Source organism: Ursus americanus, chromosome 1 (genome assembly GCF_024610735.1).
Source record: "Ursus americanus isolate L20-20 chromosome 1, mUrsAme1.1.p, whole genome shotgun sequence".
Taxonomy (NCBI): Eukaryota; Metazoa; Chordata; class Mammalia; order Carnivora; family Ursidae; genus Ursus; species Ursus americanus.
Genome location: NC_142127.1, coordinates 72,643,435 through 72,656,634, shown reverse-complemented (window position 1 = coordinate 72,656,634; position 13,200 = coordinate 72,643,435). Strand labels below are relative to the sequence as shown.

At 35.5% G+C, this 13,200-nt stretch overlaps 1 long non-coding RNA gene across 1 annotated transcript in view; it reads left to right on the top strand.

Annotated features, from left to right (window-relative positions):
• Nucleotides 1-1,243: 1,243 nt before the first annotated feature.
• The window catches only part of LOC148110791 (uncharacterized), a 166,095-nt gene continuing 154,138 nt past the window's right edge, over nt 1,244-13,200 (top strand). The window contains exon 1 of the long non-coding RNA XR_015726142.1: nt 1,244-1,327. This is a non-coding gene — a long non-coding RNA (uncharacterized LOC148110791). The remainder of the gene's footprint in view (nt 1,328-13,200) is intronic.

The following is a 13,200-nucleotide window of genomic DNA, read 5'->3' as shown; positions in this document are numbered from 1 at the left end:
CTCTAACATATTTTCTTTGAAAGTCTGTTGTGTCTGATATCGTACAGTCACTCCATCTTTCTTGTGATTGCATGATATATCTTTTCCATCACCTTACTTTCATTCTATTTGTATCTTTGAATTTAAATTGTATTTCCTACAGACAACATATAGTTTGATTTTTTAAAAATCCTGTCTGACAAACTTTGCCTTTTGATTAGATTGTTTATTTATATTTATGTTAGTATCAGTAGAGGTGGATTTATGTTTGCCATTTTACTTTTTGTTTTCTGTATGTTTCATATCTTTTTTTCCTCCTTTGCTGCTTCCTTTTGTATATTTTCTAATATGGCATTTTGATTTTTAAATATATTTTTAGTATGTATTCTGAATTATTTATCTGCTGATCTAAAACTGACCATATACATCTTAAGTTATGAGAATTAGCTTCAGATTTTCAGTATGTCTAAGCTAAGCAAACAACTGTTGATAATAAGAAAATTGGTTAAGCATCACATGATAGCTGTGATTTTCAGTTTGTGAATCTTCTTGAATAAGAGGTAGAGGTAGAAGAAATGACATATGTTGAACTCTTATACATCTTGCCTAATTTTATATTTGTAATAGGCCCATGAAATACGTTGTCTATTCAACAGAGAAAATTGAAGTTAAGTAACTTGCCCAGTCACATAACTAAAAAGGGTGAAACCAAGCTTGAGAATGCTTGATCCCAAAATGTATGATCTTTTTTATAACATGAAATCCAGAAGAACGGAAATGTAAATGTTTTTAATTTTGAAATAATTTTAGATTTATATAATAGTTGCAAAAAAAGAAAAGTACAGAGAGCTCCCTTAATCCTCCCTCTTGAGGCAGCCTAAGCTAATGTACAAAATTTCTTTCAAAATGCTTATTAAAATTATTTTAATAGTAAGTTATTAAACAATTAAATAAAATTTAAAATAAATTCATTGAGCTCAAAATCAAGATGGGACAATTCACAGTAGTGTGAAATAAGACTTAACCCAAAGTAAGTGAGGGATTGATGCCAAAATAGTCACAGGAGTATAGGAACCAGATACAAGTCTTAAAGTTTATGACCTCCAGTTTTAATTTCTGTTCAGGAAGAGCAGTATAGGCCATAAGCTTGCGCTACTAAGATAAGGCTTGTATTAGAAGGTATTTCCTACCAATGAACTAAAGACTAGAAAATTCTCTATTGCAGTCTTGTGGAGGCAATAAGAAAGTTTGTTGTTGTTCATCTAGGACTTTGGATAAAAGGAAGTGATCCAGTACAAATTGGAACTCCAAGCCAGTTTTCATCGATAACCAAAAGCTCCTAGACATGGTAAGTACTCAATATTTGCTGAATATTTAAGCATTTTACAAAAGGACCTTCCCTCCTACATTGCCTTAGACTTCTGTGAATGTATGTTAGCAATGAAGCAACACATGTCACTTTTGATATGCACCAATGAGGTATCAAGCCCTTTGCTGCCCAAGTAAAGTCATATTCAGCCTTTATTTTGCCACAGTGTAAGGGATTGTATGAGTCCTTTTGAGGAACACGATGCCACTGAGTGTCATTTGGGAGGCTCAGACCTGGCAGTCGCTGGTAGAAAGGCCCTGGTGCTCACTGGCTTGGCTGGCATCTGAGTGCATATTATTTCCCAGCAGATGAGATGTCAAAGTCTGTGGACACACAGAGGGAAGAGCAGCTGTTGACCTCTGATCCACAGCCTTCTGGCACATTTCCTTTTTTTCTTTAATTGAAAAACCATTTATAGTAAATTGTTAATGTTCTCTTCATTCCACCTTGTCCCTAATGCCACCTGCCATTAGCCAGTGCTTTGCATGGTGCTGTAAAGACTGTTCTCTCTCTCCAGAAAAATAGAAATATTACCTTTAAAGTTTGCTGTGTATTCTCTTCCTGTATCTCAGGTTAGAGCATGAAGAGTTCCAGCAGCTTTATTGTACTGGGGAGGGGGGAGAGTGGCATTTATCATAATGTGGCAGCAAAATCCAGAGTTCCAGATGGAAGAAAACGGTTTTCTATTAGAATCTGATGGACCTGACTTTGATCTGTAGTCATGTGACTTTAAGCAAATTGCTAAACAGCTCTGAACATCATCTGTTTTCTTATATGTAAAATAATAATACCTTCCTAATAGGTTTGGCTATTAATATTATATACAAAATACATACTAATGATGTAATTAATACAACATATAAAGTATTATATGTATAACTGAAATAATGCCTATTAAAGAGAGTCTTTAAAATTATTATTTCTAATAGTTACCTTTCTCCTTTTCTTCCACTAAATAATCTTTATTACTCTGTAACCCAATTTTGGTGTCTCTTACTTATTTTGCATGGTATGTTTCCAGTGATCTCCTGGAGATGAGAAAGGTGGGGAGTAGACTTTATTGTTTCTTCATTTATGTAGTTGTCTCTGAGCTAAAGTTCTTCCCTGTCCCAGTGGTCTTCAGTAAGGATAATCCTGGAAGAAGTAGATATCTGTTCGCTACCTGTTGTAATTACTGTAGACTACATCTTTTCCTAAGATAAATCCACTGTTCCCAGATGAGGGTTTGTTGTGGTTACTTTGGCTATATGACAAATAACTCCAAACCTTAGTGTCTTAAAACAATGGCAGCATTTATTTTGCTCATGAATCTGCAAGTTGGCCATGGATTGGTAGGGGTAGTTTCTCTGCTAGTGAGGGTGGCTCGAAGGATGGGCTCTGGGGTCATCTAAAGGCTAGGCACTCTATATCTAGAGGTGGATGCTGAAAAGACTTGAGCAGTTGGAGTATGGAACTTTTAAGAGACTTGCCTTACTGAGACCTTTTACAGTGAGAGGTTGATTAATAGAGCAATGAACAGCCGGACTATGAATATGAGATACCTAGGTTCAAATCCTGGCTCTCCTGATTTTCAACCTTGTGACTCTAGTTAAGATGCTTTGCTTCTGACTCTTTGTCTATAAAATGGGGATGCTACAACCATTGGCCCCATAATGTGATAGTGAGTTAAGTGCTTGGACTGGCATCTAGCATGCAGTAAGGATTAGGTATAGTTTACTGTTGCTTTTAAGCTCTCCTGCCTAAGTTTGATCATACTTGTTTGATAGCGAAGAATGCCATGCTTCTTTCTAACTGGGGACAGGCAGCAGTAGAAGGAAATCCTGTTCTTCCCTACCAAGTAATAACAGATAGCTCTTTTTATTTCCCAGATATTATTCCCTTTATGTGTAGTTTAAAGAGCATAGATGATCCTGGAGGTTGTAAAACTATTAGGGCAAGTGGAGAACAAGGCATATAACCATGGGTGTGTGAAAGAAAGCCTGTGAATATCAGTGCTTTTCAGATAAAAAGATAAGAACTGAATCTAATGGCTAACTTGCTTTGCTATATTACTGTGTGGTATACACTGTTTCTAAGCCTCAAATTAAATATAATTTAATCTTTACATGAATTATTTCATTATTGCAACAAGCAGGAACAATTAATACCTAGATTTTTAAAGATGGGATAACTGAGATACAAAAGATAAAGTTCTTTGTACAAAGTTACATAGGCTGGGATTCAAACTCAGGTTGTCTTGTTTTCACATCTATGCTCTGAACCACTGTGACATTTAAATAAAATCCTGAGCAGCTTCCATTCCTTGCAGGTAAGTAGATTGATATCTGTACAGGTTGCCATAGGTCCAGGCAGAAGCAAGAGGTATGAACAGAGAACTGCCCCAAACCAAAATATAACTATGTAGGTGAAAGTTCCTTGGACCATAAACCTGTGTGTACATAACCATGAATCTCCTCTCCCCTTGGTTTGGAAAGACATACAAATTCTTTACTTACCAGCAGGAAAAAAACAAGACAGACAGATGTGATGAGCATTTCAGCATATGTACATGGTCTCTTACCAAGAGCAAAATGTTTGGGAGACTGGGATGCAGTCGGGAAATCCAACCACAAAGCCACTTTGGGCTTGAAAACAGAGGTACATGTAAGTACTTGAAATAAATCTTAAGAACATTATTGCTACTGTTAAGCACAAAGAAAAGAGGAATCAACTCTGGAAAGGAGAAGAGGCATCTTACAATAATGAAATGGTCACTTTTCAGACATTAAGTCTAAGAAAAATGTATAAACAAAGGACCTAAAGAAACCGTTTCCTCAAAGTTGCTGTGTTAGGGAATGGCTGTTGTTTATAGATAATTGCAACTTGAGTAATATTTTATTCCTCTCAATTCATGCGAAATGATTTTGCCATTGGTTATTTTTTTTCCTTAACTAAGGAAACACATTACCTCAGTTTATATTCAGGCTCGATTTTATTTTCACCTGCTTTTCAAAGGAGGTTCTAGGCTATTTTAGGCTTGATGAAAAACAATATTCTTCTCCAGAGAGGACATGGATAATTTCTTGTGGTCTTAGAAAGCATTCTGGTATCTATGAACGCATGAAACTTCAGCGTACAAAGTAGTATTCTGAAAAGATCACTGATACTTTCTGGAGACCTTGCTCCCCATATTAATTTTACTTCCAGATAGCTTTGTGGTTTGATTAGATCCTTGCTCCTCAGTTTGCTCCTCTGTAAAATAACAGGTGTATTCTATAAGGCAATTCCTATCTAGTTCTTAAATTTTATGGGTTCTTACATTTATAGATCATCTAGTTTTAATCTTGGTAAGCTACAGGGGCATAGACAATAATCTTGAACTCAGAGATGGATGAGTTTTGTTCAAGTAAAAGTTGCTCCACATAATAATGGAGTTGGAGAACAAGTGGTTTATCTTCCCAGGGTTTGGGATTCCTGTGGGTAAGTCAGGATTAGAAATAACTACCTGCCTACTGCACAGGGTGGAGGATCAAATGCAAAATCCTTTTGAAGCCATACTGCTTTTTGTTACTCACCCTAGGCTAATGAGAGCAGAGATCTTGTCTTTTTTGTTCTCCCTATCTCCTTGGAGTCCAGATAGTCCATGACATGACAGACACCCAATGAATAACATTTTTAAATGAATGAATAAAACCCTTTTTTCTGGGCATAACTCCATGGAGTCTTTGTGACTTTCAGAAACAAACCACTGCACTATGATAATAAAAATGTATAGAGATTAGATTTTTTGCAGTGATGCTCATGGACAGGCAATTGCTACTTAACCCTCAACACCCTCTGGATAATAATGATACACTTGCTTTGTTTATTAGTTTGTGAACTAAGGATTCCCTGATTTTACTTTATGAATCTGTAAGATACAATTAGCATAGACACAATTTTTGAATGTGAATTTTCAAAACTATTCCTTCTTTTAACTGAAAAGTTAAGGCAATCAAATTTCAAGTGTAAATTTTCAGGGTTTTGGAATGTGGAATTACTCCGCTATTATTGGTGACTTGATTTACCCATTGTCAGCTGCCAGAAAGCTCTTCCTGTGTGCTAATGTTCTAGGCTGTTTTCATGGATGCATAATTTTTAAGAGGGACTCATTTTGTGGAGAATTCATGATGATGTGAAATTTTCTGCTGAACACAATGCAAACGTTTTGACTTAGTCTGTTTCTTGGCCTTCTTTTAATCAATCAGCCTTATTTAGAATTCCTGGAATAGATGTCTGTGACTAGTGGTAAAGAACAATGAATATACTGGATTGAGAAATAAGAGATCTGGTAAAAGTTGAATAAATAAATTTAAATACTTTAGATTGTAATTAAATGAATTTGGTGATTGCTTATGGCCAGGTGTTATACTTTCGAGGTTTTCAGAGTTAAGAAACTTTAAGTTGAAAAAAATACGGATACTGTGAAATCAAAGTTCAGCTAGTAAATGATTTATTTAATCAATTCATTTGAATACACCATCCATCCTCAACATTTCTGAGGGCTGTACATTATAACTACGTGGCTGAATATAATGCCTAATAATTTGCAGATTGCTTTGTTGGTCCTGACATACCCCTCCATTTATAATGAAGAGTCTTTTGTGAATAAGCATCGTAACCTTCACAAGCTCTTGAGAAGGCCAAGTTGAAGTAAAAAACAAAGCCCTATAAAACTACCTCACTGTAAATTGGCTTTAATCTGAATGCGGTTTTCCTTGGAATATAGGAAATGTTTTTATTCTTGTCTTGGACCTCATGTAACATTTTTCTTAGACTCTGCAATGAAAGATTTTATTGGGCTCTATTATTTGTTCAAGTGTTTTTATAGCTAGATAGTAAGGACATGAAGGGGTTAGAGAGATTAATAATGCAAGGAATGCACATTGCTGACAGAATAGCAGCAATTTTTTTTAATATTGCAAAGTTCATTAATACAAGACTACATCATAATTTTAAAAGCTGTAGTGATGCCCATCGTACAAGGACAATGTGAGTGTTAGTTGGGTTTTGTACACGGTTCTTCCACAGAGTTTTCAATGCCACTCTTTACCAACAATTTACTCTTCTCAAGGTTACTTGATTTTCCATGTAGAAGTGTCTCTAACTTTCCTTGGATAGGAAAATACAGAGGTGAAGTTATAGGCTTTCTGTAGATGGTAAATTTGAAAAAAAAAAATTTCCTTTCAAAAATGTACTTTCACCATTTTGATGACATCAGGACTTCTCTTAAATGAAGTCTGTAGATAGTAATACCAGTATTTTGTATAAAAATTTTCTGCAAATAAGCAAAAGTAGATACTGTGGTTATATTTTGTCATGGACTCTTGGACAAAAGGCAGGAGATTTGGATTCTAGTTTGAACTTTGATTAGCTACTGTTATTTTGAGCAAGTCACAGAATTGCAGTGCATTAAACTTCAACGTAATCCTCACTACATCAGCTTTTTCACAATGGAAACATAGTAAAAGTGTGCTGTGAAGACACCAATCAACCCGTTTAAGTAGGTGTTTGGGATGAAAATAGTTTAATTTGCTTTGTAAAAATAGGTGATTTGTTAAGGAAATATTTCAGGTTTTTATTGAGATATAATTGACACATAACAGTATACTAGTTTCAGATGTATAGCACAATGACTTGGTATTTGTACATATTGCAAAATGATCACCACAGTAAGTCTAGTTAGTATCCATCATCATATATAGTTACAAAGTTTTTTCTTGTGATGAGAACTTTTAAGATCTGCTCTCTTAAAAACATTTGAATATACGATACAATATTCTTAACTATAATCACCATGCTATAAATCACATCCCCCTGACTTGTTTATTTTATAATAGAAGTTTGTACCTTTTGACTCCCTTCACCCATTTTGTCCATCCCCCACTGCCCACTTCTGGCCACCACCAGTCTGTCCTCTGTATCTTTGAGTTTTGGTTATTTTTTTTCTTTTAGATTCCACATATAAGTGAGGATCATACAGTATTTGTCTTTCTCTGACTTGTTTCACTTAGCATAATGCCCTAGAGGTCCATCGGTGTTGTCTCCAATGGCAAGATTTCTACATATATGTGCGTGTGTGTGTGTGTATACATGTCACATTTTCTTTATCCGTTCATCCATGGATAGACACTTAGGTTGTCTCCATGTCTTGGTTATTGTAAATAATGCTACAGTGAACATGGGAGTGCAGATATCTTTTCAAGTTAATATTTTCATTTCCTTTAAATAAATATCCAGAAGTGGAATTGCTTTGTCATATGGTAATTCTATTTTTACTTTTTGAGGAACTTCCATACAGATTTCCATGGTGGCTGCACCAATTTACATTCCCACCAGCAGTGCACAAAGGTTCCCTTTTCTCCACATCCTTGCCAGTACTTGTTATTTCTTCTCTTTTTGATAATAGCCATTATAATAGATGTGAGGTTATTATCTCATTGTGGTTTGATTTGTATTTCCCTAATGATTAATGATGTTCAGCACCATTTCATGTAGCTGTTGGCATTCTATATTTCTTCTTTGGAAACAAAGTCTATTCAGATCCTCTGCTCATTTTTAAATTAGATCATTTGGTTGTTTTGCTATTGAGTTGTATGAATTCTTTATATATTTTGAGTATTAACTCTTTATCAGATATATGATTTGCAGATATTTTGTCCCATGCAGTAGATTGCTTTTTCATCTTGTTAATTGTTTCCTTTGCTGTGGAGAAGTTTTTAGTTTGATGTAGTCCCTCTTGTTTATTTTTACTTTTGTTGTCTTAGCTTTTGGTGTCAAATCCAAAAAAATCATTGCCAAGACCCGTGTGAAAGATCTAACCCTCTATTGTTTTCTTCCAGGAGTTTTATCACTTATGTTAAAATCTTTAATAAATTTTGAGTTGATTTTTGTGATGTCATAAGATAGGAGTCCAGTTTCATTCTTTGACATGTGGCTGTCCAGTTTTCCAGAAACCGTTTATTGAAGAGACTGTTTTTTTCCCTCTTTGTATGTTCTTGGCTCTTTTGTCAAAAATTAATCACCTGTATATGCATGAGTTTGTTTCTGGGCTCTCTATTATGTTCCATTGATGTATGTGTCTGTTTTTTTGTCAATATCATGCTGTATTGATTACTGTAGATTTGAACATAGTTAAACATGTTTATATTTTTAGCATTGCATATAAATATGTATTAGTCTATGTAATGTGTCTAGACAATTTTATATTTATTGAAGTTCTATATTTTATGAATATCAGATACAAGGTGATATAAAGGAAAGAGTCCTAGAGTAGGAATAAAGAAATCTTTATGTTTTACCTTTTTCAGCTCTCTTAAGATATGTGATTAAGATGCATTTCATGACTCTATGTGTATTATCTTAAATTATAATACACTGAACTCTTAAAACGTTAGAAATGACTGGATAATGCATTTCTTTATAAGTCATTCTCAAAGAGCAAACCAAATATATTCCTAGATATTTTATTTTTTAATAGGAAGGAACAGTAATAACATTTCTAATAAGTACTACTCTCCTATTTTTAATTCATCATCATATTATTATTACTAGTCATTTATTAAAAAACTTACTAGTTGCCTTAGTCTAATTCTTTCCTGCCTGGTAGGTAGATAGTAAAATTCTGTCTCTTCTGTCTGCTGTAGGCATGTTCTATCAATCTAGCTAGTGATGATACTAGGAGAAGCCTATCAGGTAGAGGTAAATCCATTGCATTGTAAGCCAAGGGGTTGAAAGCCAAAATGAATTCAGTAATGGTAATAATTCTTTAATTTTGGTATTGCAATTTCCAGTCATGGGTACAGGTTAATTTTCTGACAAAGAGCCATTCATTTATTTGTTCCTTCACCAGCATTTCTCAGGTAATGACTGGTCATTGTGCTAACGCTGGAGCTAGAGATGAGTACCCTGAAGATGTTCAGTCTCAGGCTCACTTTGAATATTCTTCCTGACAGTTTTCAAATTTGATTTAAGCTAAACTAGTGGCTTCTGGGTTTTTTCTCCAAAAGGCCATTCTCATTTACAAATCATATTCAGCTAGTATTCATATACAGTGCTGCTTTTGAGTCTGAATTGTCACCTCAAGTTGCCTTTCAACCCCCTCCAAACATTTTAGTTATGATTGTCCTCAGTTTTGTTTAATTAATAACTGGTTTACTAAAGAATTAACGTGCATGGTACAGGCAGAAAAATGTTTTAAAGGGTTGACTTTATTGTTTCTCACCACTGACTTTCAAACTAGTGAGGTCCGGGGGAGCAGAGGTTCCCTCTTCGTCTTGGGACATCTTAAACGGATTCCAGAGTTTCTTTAGTGCTTTTTCTCAAGTAAGAGTTTCTTGTGTGATAAAATATTGTTTAACTATTATCGAAGCTTTAATATTTATTCCGATTTAAAGCTTTTCCCATACCCACTGGGCTTGGTAATCTGTTCCGGTTACTATTGCTAAGTAACAAACCGCCCCAAAACTTAGTGGCTTTGAACCACAACAGTAATTTGTTTTTCTCGTCAGCCTGCAATTTGGACAAGGCTGGGTGGGGATAGCTAATTTCTACCCCACGTATGTCCGCTGGGGTGAGTCAATGGTGGCTAGAACGTCGGCTCTCAAGGTAGCTATTTCACATGACCTGCAGGTAGGTTCCGGCTGTTGTCTGGGAACTCAGCCAGAGATCGGTTTCTCTTCACATAGGATTCTTCTTAACCTGCTTAGACTTCCTCACAATATGGTGACTCAGTTCCAAAAGTAGTATACCAAGAGAACACAGATGAGAGTACATTGCCTTCATTATGCTGCTCTGGGCCCTTTGGGATCAGGGGAGGGGAGGGAGTACGGGAAGGAGAAATGAGAAGGTATTATTTGATTGGTCAGGTAGTAATCTGGCATTAGTGTTCTCTGGGTTAGAAAAATGGTCAAAAGCTTTCTTTTTCTCTTCTTGGGAAATTTTGTGGCCTTTTAGAGCATTCGCCCTCGCGAGGGACTCCTTTCACTGGTTCCCTGAAGCAAATGATACCGCTTCAACTGGCCCCTTATAAGTTCTTTGTTTAGATCATTTTCTGCTGGTACAAACCACTTAAACTCTTTTTTGGGGGTGACCTAGCTCTGGTATTCGGAATTAATGACTTAAGCCGACTTAATCCCAACTCCTTTCAAGTGGTTTCCTTCTGTCCATCACAGATAGAAATGAAATTTTCTCACATTGTAGCTGCTTTTTTTTTTTTTTTTTTTTGTCATTAGAGACAGCTTCAGTTCATGTAATCTTTTATAAGTAGGACTCAGCTTCCAGTATCCAGATCAACACAGATTCATCTCAAACTTTTTGGGAGGTTCATAAAGCTCTTCCTTCCCCCCAAATGGGTCTAAAGTTGTTGGCAAGAAGTTCTCTTTAGGAGGAGAGGGAGAAACACAAAATACCCCAACAGCTTGCTCCTCAGGGATTCTGTTAATGAACCATTTTTACCTATCATCATCACCTTTCTTTGTTTTATATAGTCTAGAGATAGGTAATAGGCTGAAAGTGGCAGAACAAGTTTTTGTCTCTATGCTAATAAATCCTACATATATATTCTGGTACTACGTAGAATATATGAACATTTAACAGCTTACAGTTTTTGTTCTCAGTGTTGGACACTTAGTTACAACTGATAGAGCAGCGTCTCACTTCCACATCCTGTAACAGGCACATTTTAAGTAAGTATAAATTCCTTGATCTTAAGGCCACATATTTTGGTGGCATACAGAGCAATTATATACCTAGTCAAATGAATAACTAATGGACTAAAGAAATTCCCCTTTTCAACAACAGCCTCAAGCCAACTCACATCACTGAAGGTATATTTCTAATTGGCAAGTCTTGCACTGTGGTATTCGAGTTCTTACATCATTATGGTAGCTATGGTTTTGTGGCACTGTGTGGAGTCTGGAATAAAATTAGTCATTGTTTCAGTGCAGTCAATAAAATAAGTTGAACTCATTGTATTCACAGAGCAGGCATGTGTAACCAGCACATCTGGCATTGTCTGAAATGTAGGTGAATTCCCAAAGTTGGAAATTCAATTTCTTGTAACTCATAGAGAGGTAAACCATACCCGCTACAGTCCAAAGACTAGAAAAAAATCTTCAAAAATTTTGATTGAGAAAGAGACATAATGGCTTGAGTCATATAGGGCTTCACATCAGATATAACATTAGCTTAAACCTTGTCTTTCTATATAAAAAACGTGTATTGAGAAAATACTGTTGGGAGTCTCTGCTAGGCAATGAAGAGAATAGTAAGCTTTCCCACCCCAATCAAGGAGATTATATTTTAATTGGGAGGTAAGAGGTATGAAGGCCAATGAATATATGTCTGTATCTGCTCAATACCATACAAGAACCACTATCTAGATAGTGCATGGTCCCTCAATGGGCACTGAGTAAAACATTTGTTAAATAGATAGACAAACAAATAAATAGTGAAGAGGTTGTACTGAGCTGTCCTAGGGTACCAGGAATAGTCAGGAAGGATCTTGTGGGTCAAAAGGGAGGTTCTTGATGTTTTATTTTATCTGTTAACTCCTAATCGATGTGACTGCAGTGTGATGAATGAAATTGTTTTTCTTAGATAAGATAGATTTCACTGTTTCAGTGACTTCAATAGGAGAAAAGATTGAGTCACTGCCTTGGGAATGAAATAAATGGAGAAAAAGAAGGAATAAATCAGGTGAAGATGAAAACCCTCAGCTTGGGGCTCTTTATATTCAGCCATAGAATCACTGCAGAAACTTTCCTACTCTGATTTTCACGTTAATCTGACAGACACAGTCCATAAGTAGGAATAGAGGTAGAGTTTTGTTTATTTTTAATGTTGATTTTTTTTTTTTTTTTTTTTTTTTGGTCCTGTCAATACACAAGTGGTAGATTTGGCCAGGGGCTGCAATTCAAACTTTTTTCTTTTAAGTTTTGAGGAGGAGCAGAGTTGACCTGACTTACTTAAATTTATTGTGAGAAGTTTTTCTTAAATGAAATTCTGGCTTAGGGAAAGGGAATTTGAGTGATAGAGAAGTGGGAAGGGGTGGAGGGTGTTTGATTTAACCGGTGCAGAGGTATAATGCTTAAGGGAGGTAGAGCTTAACCTTCCAGAAATGAGCCAAGAAAGTATTTCATTAAAAAAGGAAAAACATCATGAAGAAGCACTGTCTGTACCATTTACTATCATACAGTGAAAGTTACTGAAATATTTAGTTTATTTTCTTATGCTGTGAAATTTATAGTTGATTTTCTTTTCTAAATCTATTTTCCAATCTGTAAGTACCTATGGATAGAGGGCTTCTAAATGTCAAAACCTGAAAGAAAATCCTTGCCCTTATGCTTCTATATTATACTTGTTTGCTGGAAAAAAAAATATTTGAAATTTTTTTTTTCTGTCTTAAAAAAAGACCTTTACATTACCAGGGCCATTCTGCTGAATAATTAGTTTGTGCAAACATACCTTTGCACCCCTGTGTGAGAGGGGTTTTTCCCCCCCTTTTTTCTTTTCTCTTTTTTCTTTTCTCTTTTTTCTTTTTGGCCCTGTTAGAGAAACCCTGGTGTGTGAAGTTAATTTGGAGGGATACCTTCCTCCTTCAGACAAGCTCTTGATCCTTCGCACTCAGAAGGGTACTGATTTGTGTTTTAGTATTATTCTAATTCGTGTGTGTATGTTAAAAACAGTCTGTTCAACAAAGGACTGAAAGGTTGTACTGTTCTTCTTTATTCATGTGTTGATGTTTGTTTGAATCTGTGTATTAGAGCTGGCATCTCTGTGGTTTATTTTAGGTTATAAATTCTTAGAGGACAGGAATTGTTACTCTCAGATTA